The sequence below is a fragment of the Triticum dicoccoides genome, chromosome 3A (assembly GCF_002162155.2).
Source record: "Triticum dicoccoides isolate Atlit2015 ecotype Zavitan chromosome 3A, WEW_v2.0, whole genome shotgun sequence".
NCBI classification, from domain to species: domain Eukaryota; kingdom Viridiplantae; phylum Streptophyta; class Magnoliopsida; order Poales; family Poaceae; genus Triticum; species Triticum dicoccoides.
Genome location: NC_041384.1, coordinates 529771539 through 529789668, shown reverse-complemented (window position 1 = coordinate 529789668; position 18130 = coordinate 529771539). Strand labels below are relative to the sequence as shown.

The window sequence follows — 18130 nt, the reverse complement described above, 5'->3', positions numbered from 1 at the left end:
GACTTCTACCTAAAGTTGACTCTTCTCCAGTACCATTTTCATCAATATTAACTTTACTAAACAAGGAATCAATAGAAGAAACACCAATCATTTTAAGATATTCATCACTTTTGCGAAAAGAAATCACTAGAAAACGCTTTTTCTAAAAATTCTCTTTTAGCTCTATGCATAGTGGTTCTTTTCTTACTTTCATCCATAGAAACATAAAGAGCTTTAATTGATTCATCTACTTTAGGCACAAAAAATTTTCATCTTGAGATTTTCCACATCATGAGCAATTCTATCAACACTTCTAGACAAATCATCAATCGTACTCAACTTTTCCTCTATGGAAGTGTTGAAAACATTTTGCGTGTTGATAAATTCTTTAATATTGTTCTCAAGATCAGAGGTGTTCCTATTATTATTATAAGATTGATTTTCATAGGAATTACCATAATTATTAGAGGAATTACTAGGAAAAGGCATAGGATTAAAAGTACCTCTATAAGCATTGTTATTGAAATTATTTGGAGAGATAAAATTCACATCTATGGCATCACTATTTTGCTAAATCAAAGTACATAAAGGCATATCATTAAAATCAATAGGAGAACTTCTACTAGCAACCAATTTCACAAGAGCATTAACTTTTTCACTCAAAGAAGAAATTTCTTCAACCGAATTAACTTTTTTACTAGTAGGAGCTCTTTCGGTATGCCATTGCGAATAATTTGCTGTAATATTATCAAGCAATTTGGTGGCTTCACCCAAAGTTATTTCCATGAAAGTCCCACCCACGGCGGAATCTAAAAGATTACGAGAAACAAAATTCAACCCCGCATAAATTTTTTTGTATGATCATCCAAAGATTAAACCCATGAGTTGGGCAATTCCTTAGCATAATTTTCATCCTTTCCCAAGATTGTGCAACATGCTCATGTTCAAGTTGCTTGAAATTCATGGTCTGGGTTCTAAGGGAAATAATTTTTGTGAGAGGAAAATACTTAGTGATAAAAACATCTTTGCACTTATTCCAAGAATCGATACTATTACGAGGCAAAGAAGAGAACCAAATTTTTGCAGAATCATGCAAAGGAAACAGAAATAATTTCATCTTCACCACATCATTCTCCACATCTTTTTTTGCATATCGCATAATTTCACGAAGGTATTAAGATGGGACGCGACATCCTCATTAGGAGTTCCGTAAAGTTGATCTTTCATCACAAGATTCAACAAAGCAGTATTAATATCACAAGACTCCGCACTAGTGGCGGGAGGAGCAATTGGAGTGCCGATAAAATCATTGTTGTTGGTATTTGAGAAATCACATAACTTGGTGTTGTCTTGAGTCATGGTGACCACACAACAAGATTGCACTCAAAAGCAGATCCGACAAGTAAACCGCGAACGAAAAAGAGAGGCGAATAAAATGATAAATTTTTGTGAAGTGGGGTAGAGGAAAACGAGAGGCAAATGAAAAATAATGTAAATTGCGAGGAGGTGAGATTTGTGATTAGGAACCTGGTATATGTTGAAGATCCTCCCCGACAACGGTGCCAGGAATTCCTTTTGATGTCGCTTGAAGCTACGTCGGTATTTCCCCAAAGAGGAAGGGACGATGCAACACAACGGCGGTAGGTATTTCCCTCAGATATGAAACCAATGTTATTGAATAAGTAGGAGAACCAAGCAACATAACGTAAACAACACCTGCACACAAATAAAAAATACTCGCAACCCGGCGTGTAAAAGGGGTTGTCAATCCCTTTCGGGTAACGGCACCAGAAATTGGCAAACTGACGTGAGATAGTTGTAAATATTGATAGATCGAACGCCAAATAAAATAAATTACAGCAAGGTATTTTTGTATTTTTGGTTTAATAGATCTGAAAATAAAAGCAAGGAAAAAGTAGATCGCAAAGGCAAAAATATGAGAAAGAGACCCGGGGGTCGTAGGTTTCACTAGTGGCTTCTCTCGAGAAAAATAGCAAACGGTGGGTGAATAAATTACTGTTGGGCAATTGATAAAACTTCAAATACTCATGACGATATCCAGGCAATGATCATTACATAGGCATCACGTCCAATATTAGTAGACCGACTCCTGTCTGCATCTACTACTATTACTCCACACATCGACCGCTATCCAGCATGCATCTAGTGTATTAAGTTCATGGGGAAACGAAGTATTGTAATAAGAACGATAACATGATGTAGACAAGATCTATCTATGTAGAGATAGACCCCATCGTTTTATCCTTAGTAGCAACGATACATACGTGTCGGTTCCCTTTCTGTCACTGGGATCAAGCACCGTAAGATCGAACCCACTACAAAGCACCTCTTCCCATTGCAAGATAAATAGATCAAGTTGGCCAAACAAAACCCAAATACCGGAGAAGAAATACGAGGCTATAAGAGATCATGCATAAAAGAGATCAAAGAAACTCAAATTTTTTCATGGATATAAAAAGATAGATCTGATCATAAACTCAAAGTTCATCGATCCCAACAAACACACCACAAAAGAGTTACATCATATGGATCTCCAAGAGACCATTGTATTGAGAATCAAGAGAGAGAGAGATGAAGCCATCTAGCTACTAACTACGAACCCGAAGGTCTACAAAGAACTACTCATGCATCATCGGAGAGGCACCAATGGAGGTGGTGAACCCCATCCGAGATGGTGTCTAGATTGGATCTGGTGGTTCTGGACTATGCGGTGGCTGGATAAATATTTCATCAACTCCCCTAGGGTTTCTTTAATATTGGGGTATTTATAGAGCAAAGAGGTGGTCCGGGGGGCACCCGAGGTGGGCACAACCCACCAGGGCACGCCTAGGCCTCCTGGCACGCCCTGGTGGGTTGTGCTCCCCTCGGGGCACCCCCAGGCGCAGCCAGCGCCCGCTGTGTTCCTTATGGCCCCTGTTCAAGAATTCGTCCGATTAACCAGTTAACTTGCCGATTAATCCCTACTCGTAGGGTCACCGAGTAGCGGATAAACCGATAAATCGTCTGATTAAATGTCCGATTAACTTGCCGATTAGCCTATTAATCCCCTACTCGTCAGCCAACCGAGGAGCTACCAGTTAACGATTTCCTCAACAATTCTTATGGCCCATAAAAAATCTCCGTAAAGTTTCATGGCATTTGGACTCCGTTTGATATTGATTTTCTGCAATGTAAAAAACATGGGAAAAACAGCAACTGGCACTTGGCACTATGTCAATAGGTTAGTACCAAAAAATGATATAAAATGACTATAAAGTGATTATAAAACATCCAAGATTGATAATATAACAGCATGTAACAATAAAAAATTATAGATACATTGGAGACATATCAGCTGCCTTTGCATTTCTTCCTAGATCGTGGTTGTTTGATGAAATGACGGTACTATTGTGGCTAGCCGATGGACAGTTTTCTGACGATGATTGTGGAAATAACACTGCCATTTGGTCTCATGAAATAGTAAATTTTGTTGCTTTTACTGCTTGGCGTATGCGTGAAAGCTAGTTATGTATTTTTTTCTCCTGTATATTTTGAAACTTTTTTTTATTCTTGTGTTGGGTACGATGGTTTAGAGGTACATGAGTATGAGTCACATGATACCTTAGCTTAGTTCTAAATCTCCATTTGATCATTATTTGAAATCATTGGAGAATAAATATAATTGGAGTTGAAGAAGTTTTCACATATCTTTGGATAATTTCTACAAGCTCTTGAGTGATCAATTAGCAATTGCATGGTCAAATTCTGTATGTATGCACACCTGTTTGTACATATGCAAAACTCTTTGCACATAGTTTGTACATCCATCAATTCCCTACCTGAAATTTTAGCAGATGAGAGTAAGCAATGGTTTCTTCTTGTGTGGAAGGTTCCTGGTGTGTATTTTTCCTAATGCTCCAGCATGCCAGCTAGAGTGCAATACTTAACCTGAGATTATTTCCTCGGTAGTACAAAATACGAAACTCCTAGGAAATGATTTGCATATTGTCATGCTACTATGATAGTTAAAGAAGCGAAACTAAATAAGTCGTTGAAAAACTGGAAGCACCAACAAGCATATTTATCTCTTTTTGTTTCATTGGGTTCCTGGCACCCAAAGAAGCAATACTAAATAAGTTGGATAAACTTTTAGGCACTCAAAAGATTGATGAGCATGGAATCGAACGAGAAATTCATCTGTATAACAACATCATTTCTCGACCTTACTTGGTCTGCAAAATTATAATGGATTGTGAGCTATTGTACAATTACTAAGTGTAGCAGGCAAAATTAGATAACTCTTGGGGTGAACTGTTGTCACTGCGATGAACTATTATTGATGCGGTGGTATCAAGATCACAGATGAGATATTGTTTCCAAGTCATGTTGCTATGAACAATTATGATGCTGTCATCAGATATTAATTCCAAGGCATGCAAAGTTATGTTCTTGCTGTGATGAACTGCTGCAAAATGTGTTGTAAAGATCACATTTTTATTAACAAGTAGTACAAAGGGAGTCCCAACCTACCAAATGTAACGCTCTCGATGCGGCTATATCTCCCACGTGTCGAAGCACGACTTAGAGGAATAACCGCATTGAAAGCAATGTCGCAAGTGAGGTAATCTTCACACAACCCATGTAATACAATAAGGGAAAAGAGATACATAGTTGGCTTACAATCGCCACTTCACACAATTACATGAATAAAGCATTACATCATCCAGATACAATCAAGGTCCGACTACGGAACCAAAATAAAAGAAGAACCCCAAATGCGACAAAGGTCCCCGATCGACCCCAACTGGGCTCCACTACTGATCAACTAGAACGAAACAACACAAAGGACAAGATCTTCAACGAGCTCCTCCTGAGCTTGGTTGCGTCATCTGCACGGACTTATCGGCACCTGCAAGCTGGTTTTGGAAGTATCTGTGAGTCACGGAGACTCAGCAATCTCGCACCCTCGCGATCAAGACTATTTAAGCTTATGGGTAAGGTAAAGGTAAGAGGTGGAGCTGCAGCAAGCGACTAGCATATATGGTGGCTAACATACGCAAATGAGAGCGAGAAGAGAAGGCAAAGCACGGTCGGTAAAAGTATGATCAAGAAGTGATCCTATAACAACCTACGTCAAGCATAACTCCAACACCGTGTTCACTTCTCGGACTCCGCCGGAAAGAGACCATCACGGTTACACACGCGGTTGATGTATTTTAATTAAGGTCAACTTCAGGTTTTCTACAACCGGACGTTAACAAATTCCCATCTGCCCATAACCGCGGGCACGGCTTTCAAAAGTTCAAAACCCTGCAGGGGTGTCCCAACTTAGCCCATGACAAGCTCTCACGGTCAACGAAGGAATAGACCTCCTCCCGAGACATTCCGATCAGACTCAGTATCCCGGTTCTACAAGACATCATCGACAATGGTAAAACAAGTCCAGCAAGACCGCCCGATGCGCCGACATCCTGATGGGAGATGCAGATATCTCGTTCTCAGGGCAACACCGGATAAGCAATCCGTACAACTAAAACCAGCCCTCGAGTTTCCCCGAGGCGGCGCTGCAAGGGGCTCTAGTTTGGACCAACACTTAGACAAGCACTGGCCCGGGGGTTAAAATAAAGATGACCCTTGGGCTGGCCTAACCCAAGGGAAAAAAGGCTAGGTGGCAAATGGTAAAACCAATGTTGGGCCTTGCTGGAGGAGTTTTATTCAAAGCAAACTGTCAAGGGGTTCCCATTATAACCCAACCGTGTAAGGAACGCAAAATCTAGGAACATAACACCGATATGACGGAAACTAGGGCGGCAAGAGTGGAACAAAACACCAGGCATAAGGCCGAGCCTTCCACCCTTTACCAAGTATATAGATGCATTAATTAAATAAGATATATCGTGATATCCCAACAAAATATCCGTGTTCCAACATGGAACAAGCTTCAATCTTCACCTGCAACTAACAACGCTATAAGAGGGGCTGAGCAAAGCGGTAACATAGCCAAACAACAGTTTGCTAGGACAAGGTGGGTTAGAGGCTTGGTTTAACATATGGGAGGCATGATAAGCAAGTGGTCGGTATCGCAGCATAGGCATAGCAAAAGAGCGAGCAATTAGCAAGCAAAGATAGAAGTGATTTTGAGGGTACGGTCATCTTGCCTGAAATCCCACAAGGAAGAAGAACGAGTCCATGAAGAATACAAACAGAACGTAGAAGAACGAGTCCTCACAACGCGACGTTATCGAAACCAACCCGAAGAAGCAAACACCGGAAAAGAAGCACACAACATAGTAAACAACCAACACATGAACATGGTATGATATGCGGGATGCGGGATGCGATGCATATGCATGATTTGTCAATGAACGAATGAACCTGGCCTCAACTTGGAAAGCCAAGTGTGCCACTGGAAAGATGAGATGAAGTTGCTTGAAAACGATATAAAGATCACCGGAATCGGAGTTACGGTTTGGAAATGGCAAGCAATTCAAATATGGCACCGGTCTGCGATTTACAGCAAGTAGCCATCTAAATGCAATGAGATGAACATGCTACAACACCCAAATATGGCAACAAAATACATGGCAGGGATCCATTCATGATGCTTAACAAAAGTCTAGCACTGAGCTACGGCCAATTCATACATTAACAGGTTCAAACAAGCATGGCAAAAATGCATATGATAAACAGATTTCAGACTTACTGAAATTAACACAAGCCTGGAATTTCAGATCAGGTAGCACACTTTGGAGCATGAAAACTATATGCTACAGGACCTGAACATGGCAAAGTAAAGCATGGCATGGAGCTACTCAAAGAGCTTAACAAAAATCCCTTAGTGACCTTGAGCCAAAAGGGATCAGAAAATACAATTGCAAGCATGTGAACATGGCAAAAACATAATCAGATCACAGACTTAGTGAAAACTGGAGCATGCTGAAAACAGATATCAAGTAGGCATGTTTACGAGCTCGATGCACTCACTACAGAGCAAGTCATGACAATCTAAGCATACACCCATCAAGAATACACAAAATACAAGCTATACATGGCAAGAACAATAGCATAGCAGGCACAGATCAACTACAACATCATCGGCAAAATCGCTAACAAGTAGACAATCTGCCCAGATTCATGAAATAGCAAAAGTAGAGCTCGATTGACTCAAGATAGGGTGCTCCATAATTGCAAACAAAGACATGGATGGATAGAGCACTACAAGATTAACAAAACATCCTTACTGATCATCCTCAAAAGAGGCACGGATCACTAGGAAACAACATGAACATATGGCATATTGAAATAAACAGATCAAGGACTTAGTGGAAATGCTAAGTCCCTGAAATCAGCATTAACGAAGGCACCACTTTGCAAGCTTGTGCTAGTCACCACACACATCACAAAAATACATGGGTTGCACCCCTGGAAAGATGGCAAAACCCTTAACAAAACATATGTAGAGCTCATGGGCATAACATGCACACAATAATCATGGCAAAAATGACAAATATCTAAATGGAGCAGCAAATCTGACAATTATCTCAAGTATCACTCTTCCAACAGCATTTCGGGCACCAAGATGAACTCAAATGAAAATGATGCAATTGAATGAAATGATGTGCTCTCTGAGACGAACATTCTCATATGCTATATGCCCAAAACGGAGCTACGAATGAGGAGTTACGACATGATGAATATGGGCATATGAAACATGGAAATCTCGAGGACTTGGTGGAATTTTACCCCGCGAGAAAAGTCAACGTGGGATGATGTGGTGCGGGACGGCGCGGATCCGGGACGGGGAACGCCGTTTGGTTCAGGGGAGTGGTGGATCTCATCCCACTCCCCCATATCCGGCCGGAGTGGATCTTCGGCGACGAATGACGGCGGAGGGCGGTGGAACTCCGGCGAGCACGGCGCGGGGTGGCGCCGTTGGACGACGCCGGCGAGGAGGCCCGTGGGCGGCGGCGGAAGGCGACCGGCCCGGCGACGAGTATGGCGACGCCGGCGACGAACCGGAGCGGCGGCACGGATCCGTCGGGGCAGGGCCGGCGGGGTGCGGTGGCGGCGGGCCACGCCGGCGAGGGTGGCGCGGCGGAACACCTGGCGGCGGCGGCGGCGCGCCTCGGGCGCGCGGCGGCGAAAGGACGCGGGGCGGCGGCGGAATCCGGACCCGGGCGGGCCCGCGATGGGCTTCCCCGGGCCGCGCGGTGGAGGAGGGAGGCAGCGCCACATGGCGGCGCACGAGTGGAGGAGGGAGGCGGCGGTGATGACGTGGCACCCTCCTATTGGTCGGGTGACGTGGCAGTGCGGTGGTGGACATGTCCGGCTCCGCCCGGACGTGTCCGGCGACATGGTGGAGAAGAGGCTAGGGTTTCGTCCGCAAAAATGAACGGGTTGCACATATTTATAGGTAGAGGGAGCTAGGAGAGTCCAAATGAGGTGCGGTTTTCGGCCACGCGATCGTGATCGAACGCTCTAGATGATGGAGAAGGTTTTGGTGGGTTTTGGGCCAAATTGGAGGGGTGTTGGTCTGCAACACACACGAGGCCTTTTCAGTCCCTCGGTTAACTGTTGGAGTATCAAACGAAGTCCAAATGGTAAGAAACTTGACAGGTGGTCTACCGGTAGTAAACCAAGGCCGCTTGGCAAGTCTCGGTTCAATCCGGAAATGTTTAATCCCCACACACGAGAAGAGGGTAGAAATGACCACCGGAGGAGAACGGAGCGCCGGAATGCAAAACGGACAACGGGGAAAATGTTCGGATGCATGAGACGAACACGTATGCAAAAGAAAATGCACATGATGACATGATATTCAAAGCATGACACGCAAGCAATGACAAGGCAACAACAGCGAATAACTGGACGACACCTGGCACATCGGTCTCGGGGTGTTACAACAAACAACATTTTTATGTGCAAGGGAATGTGGATGATTGGGATGGGCGGGAATGTGGGGGATGGTGAAGAGGAGGGATTCACCAAATTCCCAATAAGGCACAACCTCTTTGGGGCTTGAAATGCCCATGTGCCTATCCAATAATTTGCTAAACCCCCCAGCTTCAATCCCTAATATATAAGGCATTAAGCTTTTGCCACACCTAGACCTTCCCTAACACTTAATACCCTAAAAATGTATGCTCTTTCTTTTAAACTTTTGCACAAACATTCCAAAGAAAAAGCACCATATTTCAACATAAATTTAAACAATTCAGATGCACCGCATCATAATTAAACTGGAAATATAAACAAACTTTGTCCAATCCTGAAAGTGCAATCATGCCCTTTATCAAATTTTGATGTTGATGACAATATACATATATGGGACTAATCATGTTTGTATATCTCAGATTTTTGTTCCCAAGGATTGATGTGTGGATCATGTCTAATAAATCTACAATGCTCAAAAATGGAGAAACAAGACAAATAGCTTGGGCTCTTTTCGGTTTGCTCTTGATTATAGGGATCCCGCACTATTAGGAGGGGATCATTGGCTCTCACGAAAGGCTCGCTCAAAACCTGTAGATGATACCTTCTTACTCTCTTTCGTACACCCACATTTCATCCCTAGTCTCCCCTTGACTTTGCCCACAAAATCTACCCTAGGGTTGAGTTCTTTGCCTCTGTCTCACAAGACGAACGGTAGTCATTGGACGTCTGGCCTCTCTCTACTCACCGGACGCCCGGTGCTCGCCAAAAAATCGATGCCTCTACCACAGATCCAAATTGATGGATGTTTGGTCCTCTCCAGACGTCCGATCGCCCCTGTCTTTGGACGTCCAACCTTGTCCGGAAATCCGGTCGATTCTATATAGAACTATATTAACAGATTTTCGGTCATCACCGGACGACCGACATTTTTTCGGATGTCCGGCAATACACTATGCATGCTTATATTCTCTCTTAACCCATCCCATCTGCTCCTACCAGCGACTGGACGACCGACCATTCCGTTGGACGTCCGGCATGTGTTTTGGGTCCGGACGACCGATAACTTCTTAGTTTAAGTTGCTCCAACACCCAGTTTTGCCTCCCACCATAAATACCTCTCTACCAATCTGGTAGAGGGCTGACCACTACATTCAAAGATCCCCAAGAACCCTAGTGCTCCCACTCTCTTATTCTCATACCAAATCCTATATCCCAAGTGCATTTGTGAGGATTCTTGAGTGTTGTTCCAATCAAAAGATAAATCATCTTCCTCTCCCTCTTGTGACCAAAGGAAATTGTGATTTGAGCAAGTCTTGAGCGTATCCCCTTGATCTTGTTACTCTTGGAGGTTGAAGACTCCTAGGCGGTAGGAGTTCTTTGGTGATAATTCAAACATTGTGATTGCCCCCAAAAAGTTTGGAGATCACCTCAAGGTGTACCACTAGTGGTTGAGAAACACTTTCGTGGTGTTGTCTCAAAGGGAGAATATGGTGAGGCTTCATGGCATTGGTGTCCCTTCGTGGTAACATCCACCCCTCTAACGGTGACATACATCCTCGTCTCCTAGAGTTGCGATTATCCCTAACCCCAGCTCCCTACTTGTCGTTATTTCGCTCTTAGTCTTTACTTACGTTATTTTGTACTTGCCTATCTTAATACTTGTTGTATTTTTTCACCTTGCTTAGTACTAGAAGCGTCGTTGCAATTGTTAGGCTAACTTTCATTTTCCATAAAATTGCTAAGTAACAATTAAATTTTATAATTGTACCTATTCACCCTCCTCTAGGTCCACCTCGATCCTTTCAAATCCAACAAACAAATAAAACACAAACATATTTCAACCATGAGACTCCTTCTCATTTCTTGACTATCCATCTCTTCTTCGTTGTCCGTGTGTTGACCTCCGCGGCATCGGCACTCCTTCTCATTTCTTGACTATCCGTCACATGGCAATTTCGTTGAGGCCGAGGGTGTGTCTTTCTACCAATTGTGACATGAACTCAATCATCCCATCTGACTCCATTTGCTCACTACCATAGCAACAAAGATCGTAGTAATGAATATCACATCATTCGTCATTCAATTGAATAATTGCAAAATAAAAGTAAATCGGAAAGAATAAAAAAACCAAATTGGGAGTTCGTTGAGCACATCATCCTTACTAGGGAACTCGTCGAAATTGGGCTCCTACATGGGCGCTGGAAGAGGAGGGAGAGCTGGCGCGGCTGCTGGAGATTTCGGCATGGTCGTCGGTGCCGTGGGAGGCGGAGGAGGCACTGCGCCCTTCTTCATGCTAAATTTATATCGTTTATACATAATTCTGGGAAACTTTCTTTGATTTTTATTAGACTAACCTATTAATCCAATGTCAAGTGCGAGATGTAGTTTCTTGCTATTTTTGTATGATAGAAATGATTATGTTCTGGGGACCAGAAAAATGAAAGAAAATACATTGCCAGTGGAAATCATCAGGAGGCCACCAGGGGCCAAAGAAGTGCTAGATGTGAGTCCCCTCCGATGGCCATGCCGGCGGGGCTTAATAATGGACCCTCCAGATTCTTCTACGGTTCCATCGGGCGGAGACGCTAGATCTCGTGGCAAGATCAGCTAAACAGGTAGGTCTTAATTGTTCGTCGCTTCGGCCTTTCTAGAAATGGTGGCGGTGATGCAGAATAAGGTCTCCTTCAGCTTCTTCGACGCTTGCACCGTTGAATCTAGCGATGAGATTGAGTGGACATGGTTACCTTTCCGTCTATGGTTGACGCAACGGGAGTTGGTTGTGTCTTGATCGGCCCTGTGATGCTTCTCCATCATCATTGCTGATTTCAGTATCTTCTATTATATAATTAAGACAGAAGACAAACAAGCCATCACATTAATTCACATAGGCTAAAAAAAATTACCCATTGATCTAAATTACAACGATCGAGATTAAAAGATTTTAAGAGTTACGTACAACAATATAGGTCCGCATAGACACGTCTAATAGGACACACGTATAATGAACGATTGCAAAACAAAGTTTCATCAAACACCCATAGACCGATCTAACACGTCCTCACGTCTTGCATCTGTTAGAAGGAAAGGATCTATATGTCCATATAATAAAAATAATAAACCATAAACCATACACGGTCCAACATGTCCTAATAAACAAAGAGACAAAACGTCACGACATGAAGGCCGAACCAGAATAGACAAGGACACATATAGATACATGCAAATAGGACAAGGAAACTCAACACGGTGTTGGATGCAACAGCCTACGGTGTCTGCTACAACACGTTAGCCAGACCAACCAATATATACAAGCCCTTCCAAGCCGGCCAAAGCATATCACGCGACCCAACGCACATCACGCCAAGGAGATTATTGAACTCTGTAGGAGCCAAAGGATGCGTTTGGTTGAAGGTGTCGTATGAATGGGTTGGGACCGTTTAATTTTTTTGAAATTGAACCATTCAATTCATGTGTTTGGCTGAATATAAGTGGTGAGCTAATTATTTAGGACGGGACCACCAGTCATGCTCACATAGTCATGCATGCAAAGGGTGGTCATTTGATTCGACCGATTTGGTTGGGTGGAACGGTTCAGCATCTTCATGGCATATTCTCTTTTTTTGGCTCGAACCATTCATGTGCTTTATAACCAAACATGTCTATTTTCTGAACGATCCCAACCCATTCATGACCGCCCTTGCAACCAAACGCACCCAAAGTAAACTGGAATGACGACGCGGCGTGCAACTCAACTCCTGAGAAGACACACCAAACCAATTCACATGATGTACAACTCGACATCCAACGCAGTCTTGCCGACCAACTTCACACCTGAATCAGAGAGTTCGGTAATTATTATTTAGTATATAGTCATTTATTCCAGATAAACTTTTTGTAGTTACTTTGTCATTTGACAACTATTTTTTAGTTCCTTTTGAAGCTGAAGCATTATGGCGTACAAGAAGTTGAGTGACTTAACAAGGGGGCAAAACTGGAACATACAAGTGAAAGTAATGAGAATGTGGGAATCGATCAATCCCACAACCGATGAACTAATCAGCGTAGATATGATTTTGATATATGAAGAGGTCTGTTCATTATATATAAGTAACCACACATTGTTCTATGTGTTTCAACAACAATTGTTAAGTATATCCTATTGTTTTCACAGGTCCAAACAATTCATGCTATTATCTGAAAGAACCTAATAGACACTTTTAGATAAAAAATTAAACAGCAGTCTATTTACGCATTCAACAATTTCAAGGTTGTGGAACCCACAAAGTATCACCCAGCGAGCAATGAAAATAAAATATTTTTGCGTACAACACAAAGGTAAAGGAGGTTAAAGGATCTGCATAGGTTTTCCCAGATTTTTACTTCAACTTTGCAACCAAGGAGACACTACAAGAACGGGCAGAAAAGGATATACAATGCTCAGGTATGTTATAAATGTTACTATGACTTTCAACTATTAAATATTTCTAACAGCCATGTAATTAATCTCCAAATGTACAGCTGTCACTGGATCGCTCGCACAGATGAAGCCTGTGCAAAAATAATTATTTTTTGATTCAAGCTCAATAATAGTAACCTCAGCTTTGGCACACAAAATTACATAGTTAAAAGAACATTTGTGCCTGATGATAGGCTCGACAAGCTCTACTTGAATGATAAAGCCGAGGAGGTAAAGGTGTTTACTTTAAAAAAATTATCATGTTTATAATTCTCTAACAATACATCTTACACAGGAATTGATGGATGATGAGGTGGACACCGTGTTAAAGCATGAAAGGAAGAAGCAGAACATGCTTGATAAAAAAAAGTGTTTTGTTTTTTCACAATACACACTTCTATATCTTTTTAAATTTGTCTAATTTTGAAAATCTCTACTCCTATAAAAATCTGAGTTGGTGATGATGGTGTGCCTGCCATCTTTCATTTACAGCCATCCGATTTGCATCCAACGCGTCTGAGACAAACTATGGCAATTTTACAAATAACCCCCTGCCACTCCAGTTCAGTGTTTAGCCCATCTCTACCCCACCTCATCTAGCGCCATCTCAGGAAAGAAAGAAGGATCTGGACAGGTCGGTGCCGTCGTTCGTTCGCCCCCAGGCTCCATTGCCGACCACTACCACAAACCCCTCCTCGCCGTCTCCACCACCCCCTTCCCTGTCTCCCTGACTTCGACCTGGGTAAGTATGCTGCCGATTAGGACTGGACACGAGCCAAGCCAAATTCAGACAGCCATGTTAGCTCGCTCGGAAGCAGCCAGCTCGGCTCGGCTGGGTGATGCCAACGAGCTGCATATGGGTGGCTCGGCTCGTTCTGCACTGGCTCTGTTTAGCCTGAGCGGCTCGTGAGTGGATGGACAAGGGAGGTGCATGCTGTGGATGTGCTGTGAGTGATGGTGGTCACCGCCGGCCACCAGGGCGTGCCAGAGCAAATGGCGGTGCGGCGTTTAGGCGGAGGGCACGCACCTGTCGACGTTGGTGAGGACGCAACACAAGCAGAGAAGAACATGGGTGGGCAATGCGTGAGCATCTGCGTGCGTGTGTGCGCTCGACGACGAAAGCATGCCTGTGTGCGTGCGGCGGGGACGGATTATGGATGCGTTGGGAAGAAGAAGAGAATGTAAGAGGGAGGGAGGTGTGAGCAACAGCTGTGTGCGGCGGCGGGGGGGATGGATGCATCGCGTGGGTCAGTGGGTACATGCTGCTCGTCTAGGTCACCAAATAAGGATAGCTTCGTATTGGGCTTGGGCTGCTCTTGTAGCCTATACATTTCGCTGCTAATTTTAAAAAAATACTGGGCTGGAAACGAGCCACAGCCCCAACATTTCACCACCGGAGTCGTTCGAGCCCCAACGTTTCACTGCCTCCCCTGTATTCTTGCTTCAGCAACCCCAACTGCGACCACAACGTCTGTGTCCTCCCCTGTCTCCTCCAACACCAACCCCCACAAGTACGTTGGTGGCTACACCCTGCTCATCCTCGGCGGCGCAGCCACCACCTACTATTATTTCCCCCTTCCCGGCAACGCAATCCATGTTGATCACACTCTCATAGATGGAACAGAGTGTGGGGAGGTGAGATGCACTGCCCTTCGCCTTCTGATCTGACAAGGACCAATGTATGGGTATTGATGAAGAAGAAAATCTTCTTCTGCAGTTGCAGATATGTAATGGTAACATATGGAAGAAATGCCTATTCTGTAGTTGCTCGGCCCGACTCAGCTCGGCACGGCAAGGATCTAATTATAGGTTCGTCCTATTTTTTTACTTGATTGTTGCATAAGAAATGCCAGAAGGAAGATGGGACATGAACTTGGCTCTTGAGCTCAAATAATATCAATAAAATTTAAAGAAATCTTTTGGAAACAAACATGTAGAACTATTTGTGCAACATTTCATGAAAAAATAACATTAATGTTGGACTAGAAAAATAAACAAATCATTAAAAAACTATTTTAAAAGCTTTTTTTTGGCAAAGCACCACAAGTGTTTTTTCTTCATGAAGTTTTGCATGCAGCTTGAACACTGGAACGTGTTTGTTTGCAAGAATAGGTTTGTTATGTTTGCTATTCTGTCTGCATTTACTCTTCACCCGGATGCTTGTGAGCTCAAAAGCAGAATGAATATATCCAAAGAAACATATTGATATTTGTTACACATGAGATGACCACCACATAAGTTGTGAAATAAACTACTCTAGATCAATGCATTTTGGTTAGCCGTGCAACGCACGGGCATCTTACTAGTTTATATTTATTTTATAGTCACAGAACAATAAAGTTTCAGCTACCAAATTTTCACGTGAACTGGTGCCTGTTAAAGAGGAACCAGTCGATATATGGAACTTCAATAAAGAATGATGGGCGTCAGCGAAAAATACCATCATCGTCACATGAGCTCCGCAGTGACAAGAAAAGGAGACTGAGATCTGTTGTGTATCAGATGACTCAGAGGATGAATGCAGCGGGACAAGTTTGTCAGAAAGAAAGGGAAAAATGTCCGTGGAAACAAGAAATCTTTTATAGCAAAAGTAAAAAATACAAGGCTTGAAGATGATGATGAAGTACGGGAAGCAAAGCCTACGAGAACGAGGAAGTTGTCTATAAAACAGGGGATCGTATCAAATATATATTGAGGCAACCTATTTGTATTGCCAAGATATATACGAAGGATAGTAACTATATTGTAAGATTGAATGTTATAGCACTATGTCGTTAGTCCAGAAAAAAATGAATGTTATAGTACTATGCAAAGTATGTCATATTGTAATTATTTGAAATACATTCACACATACACTTTCTTGAGTTTTATGTTCTTGGTAACAATTCTTCTATCATGTTGCTTTTTAGAAAAGTTCGTAGTACAAGAAAGATAAAAATATCAGGAAGAGTGCAAGAGATGATTTGCACTAGAAAGGAAGCAGAGCAATAGCACTTACAGTGGTAAAAGTTCGGCAGCAACAACAATTAAAAAGGCCTCATGATGAAGAGTTCGATGTCGGGCATGCCAAAAGTAAATCCATTATTCCTGCCACCGTAAGGAAGAATACAAGTGTTAAGACACAAAGTAAGCCAAACAAATATAATGTTTTCTTTGCCGAAGTGAAACTCATGCAGCCTTTTCAGACCGACACATATGGACAAAATTATAATTAACAAGTTAAAGACTTCTTGCTAGGACATGATAACAACAAATAAAAAAAATCAATTTTACGGTGATGTTTATGAAATATAAGACATAATCTGCATTAGGGATGATGCTTATCAAGCCATGAGAAGGTCAACCAAATAGCAGCAGCCCGTCCATGCCGCTCATATAAGCTTGGAAAAGAGGAGAATGGATAAAATGCTGAGAAGATACGAAGGGATTCATACCTATATCCTACTCCGCCTGACGGAACCACTGCGCCGAGCAGTCCGCGCTACAACTCCAGTCTGCCTCCATCCAGACAACATCGGCTAGGGTTTAAAGCCTTCACTGAGGATGCACAATCAGATGAACTAAAACCAAGAAGAGGAGCGGAGGTTCATCGTCGATCCATTCCGTGGACGCCGGCGACGAGATTGAACTTCGCCGGCGAGGAGACCTAGCCAACATCCTTTTTTTTTTTGAAATGGAACACTGGTATTCCATTAAGACATGGCTCGATCGCCGGTCACAACACTGAGTACATCATCCGGGTAGCTGGTGAACCACTCACGGTGCTCACCAACAGTTAAACATGCACCTATAGAAGCCAACACATGTGTTGGACCATTACAAAGTCTGGGCACAAACACCACCTGGGCCTCAATGAAAAGGGTCCTAAGTTTAAACCTGATCTCACTAAACAACACACCCAGGGGCGAGAAAGCATAGGCATTTGAGTTTATGGCCTGCTGAAGGACCAGGCAGTCGGTTTCAAAAATCACGCGCCCAACACCGAGCCTGTCCGCCAGCGTCACAGCTTCGAGAAGGGCAATTGTTTCAGCATGTAGTGCGCTGTTCAGATCAAGACGGGCTCCAGCTGCAGCAAAACAAACGTCCTGGGTGTCATCTCTGCATATTATGCCCCAGCCTCCAGACCTTGTTTGTTCTGCAAACGCGGCATCAATGTTAATTTTCACCATATCAGTAGGGGGCTTCACCCACTTATCCTGTTGTCGAACCGGTGCAGTCGGCTTTGCGCACAAGAACTCTTCCCATTCATTTGCATGATGACTAACAGTGTATCGAAAAGCTTCAACCTCGAGCCGTTTCTCCCCATGATTGCCTCTGTTCCGCTCAGCCCACCAACACCAAAGCAAAGCAATGGATAGCAGCTTCCTCTCTTCAGGCAGTCTGAGGATAACTGACAGAGTTTCTTTAGCAGATGTACATTGGAGTAGTTTGAGTCTGATATCCTCAAGTAGCAGAGCTCGCCATCGTTGCTTGATGAATTTACAGTTGAGAAAAAGGTGGCCGCCGTCCTCAAAAAGCTTCCCACACACTACACATCGTGTGTCAAGCTCCACCCCTCGTCTGCTAATGTTCATATACATTGGGTGACTGTTATGTGCTAATCTCCAAAGGAAATGGTGGACTCTTGGTGGGCATTTAACCTTCCAAATGGCTCGAAAAACTTCAGAGGTTGGTTGTACATCAGAAGAACTTTGCCCCTTCTGCCGCCTTGCTTCATCCTTCATCATCTGAACATGGATTTTGTAGGCTGATTTCACAGAG

At 43.2% G+C, this 18130-nt stretch overlaps 1 long non-coding RNA gene across 1 annotated transcript; it reads right to left on the bottom strand.

Moving 5' to 3' along the window:
* Positions 1–12632: 12632 nt before the first annotated feature.
* On the bottom strand, positions 12633–17013 carry LOC119272007. The gene is made up of 3 exons (XR_005134676.1): positions 16804–17013; positions 16368–16456; positions 12633–12744 (listed from the first exon to the last, which is right to left on the bottom strand). It is a non-coding gene; the product is annotated as an uncharacterized LOC119272007 (long non-coding RNA).
* Positions 17014–18130: the final 1117 nt, after the last annotated feature.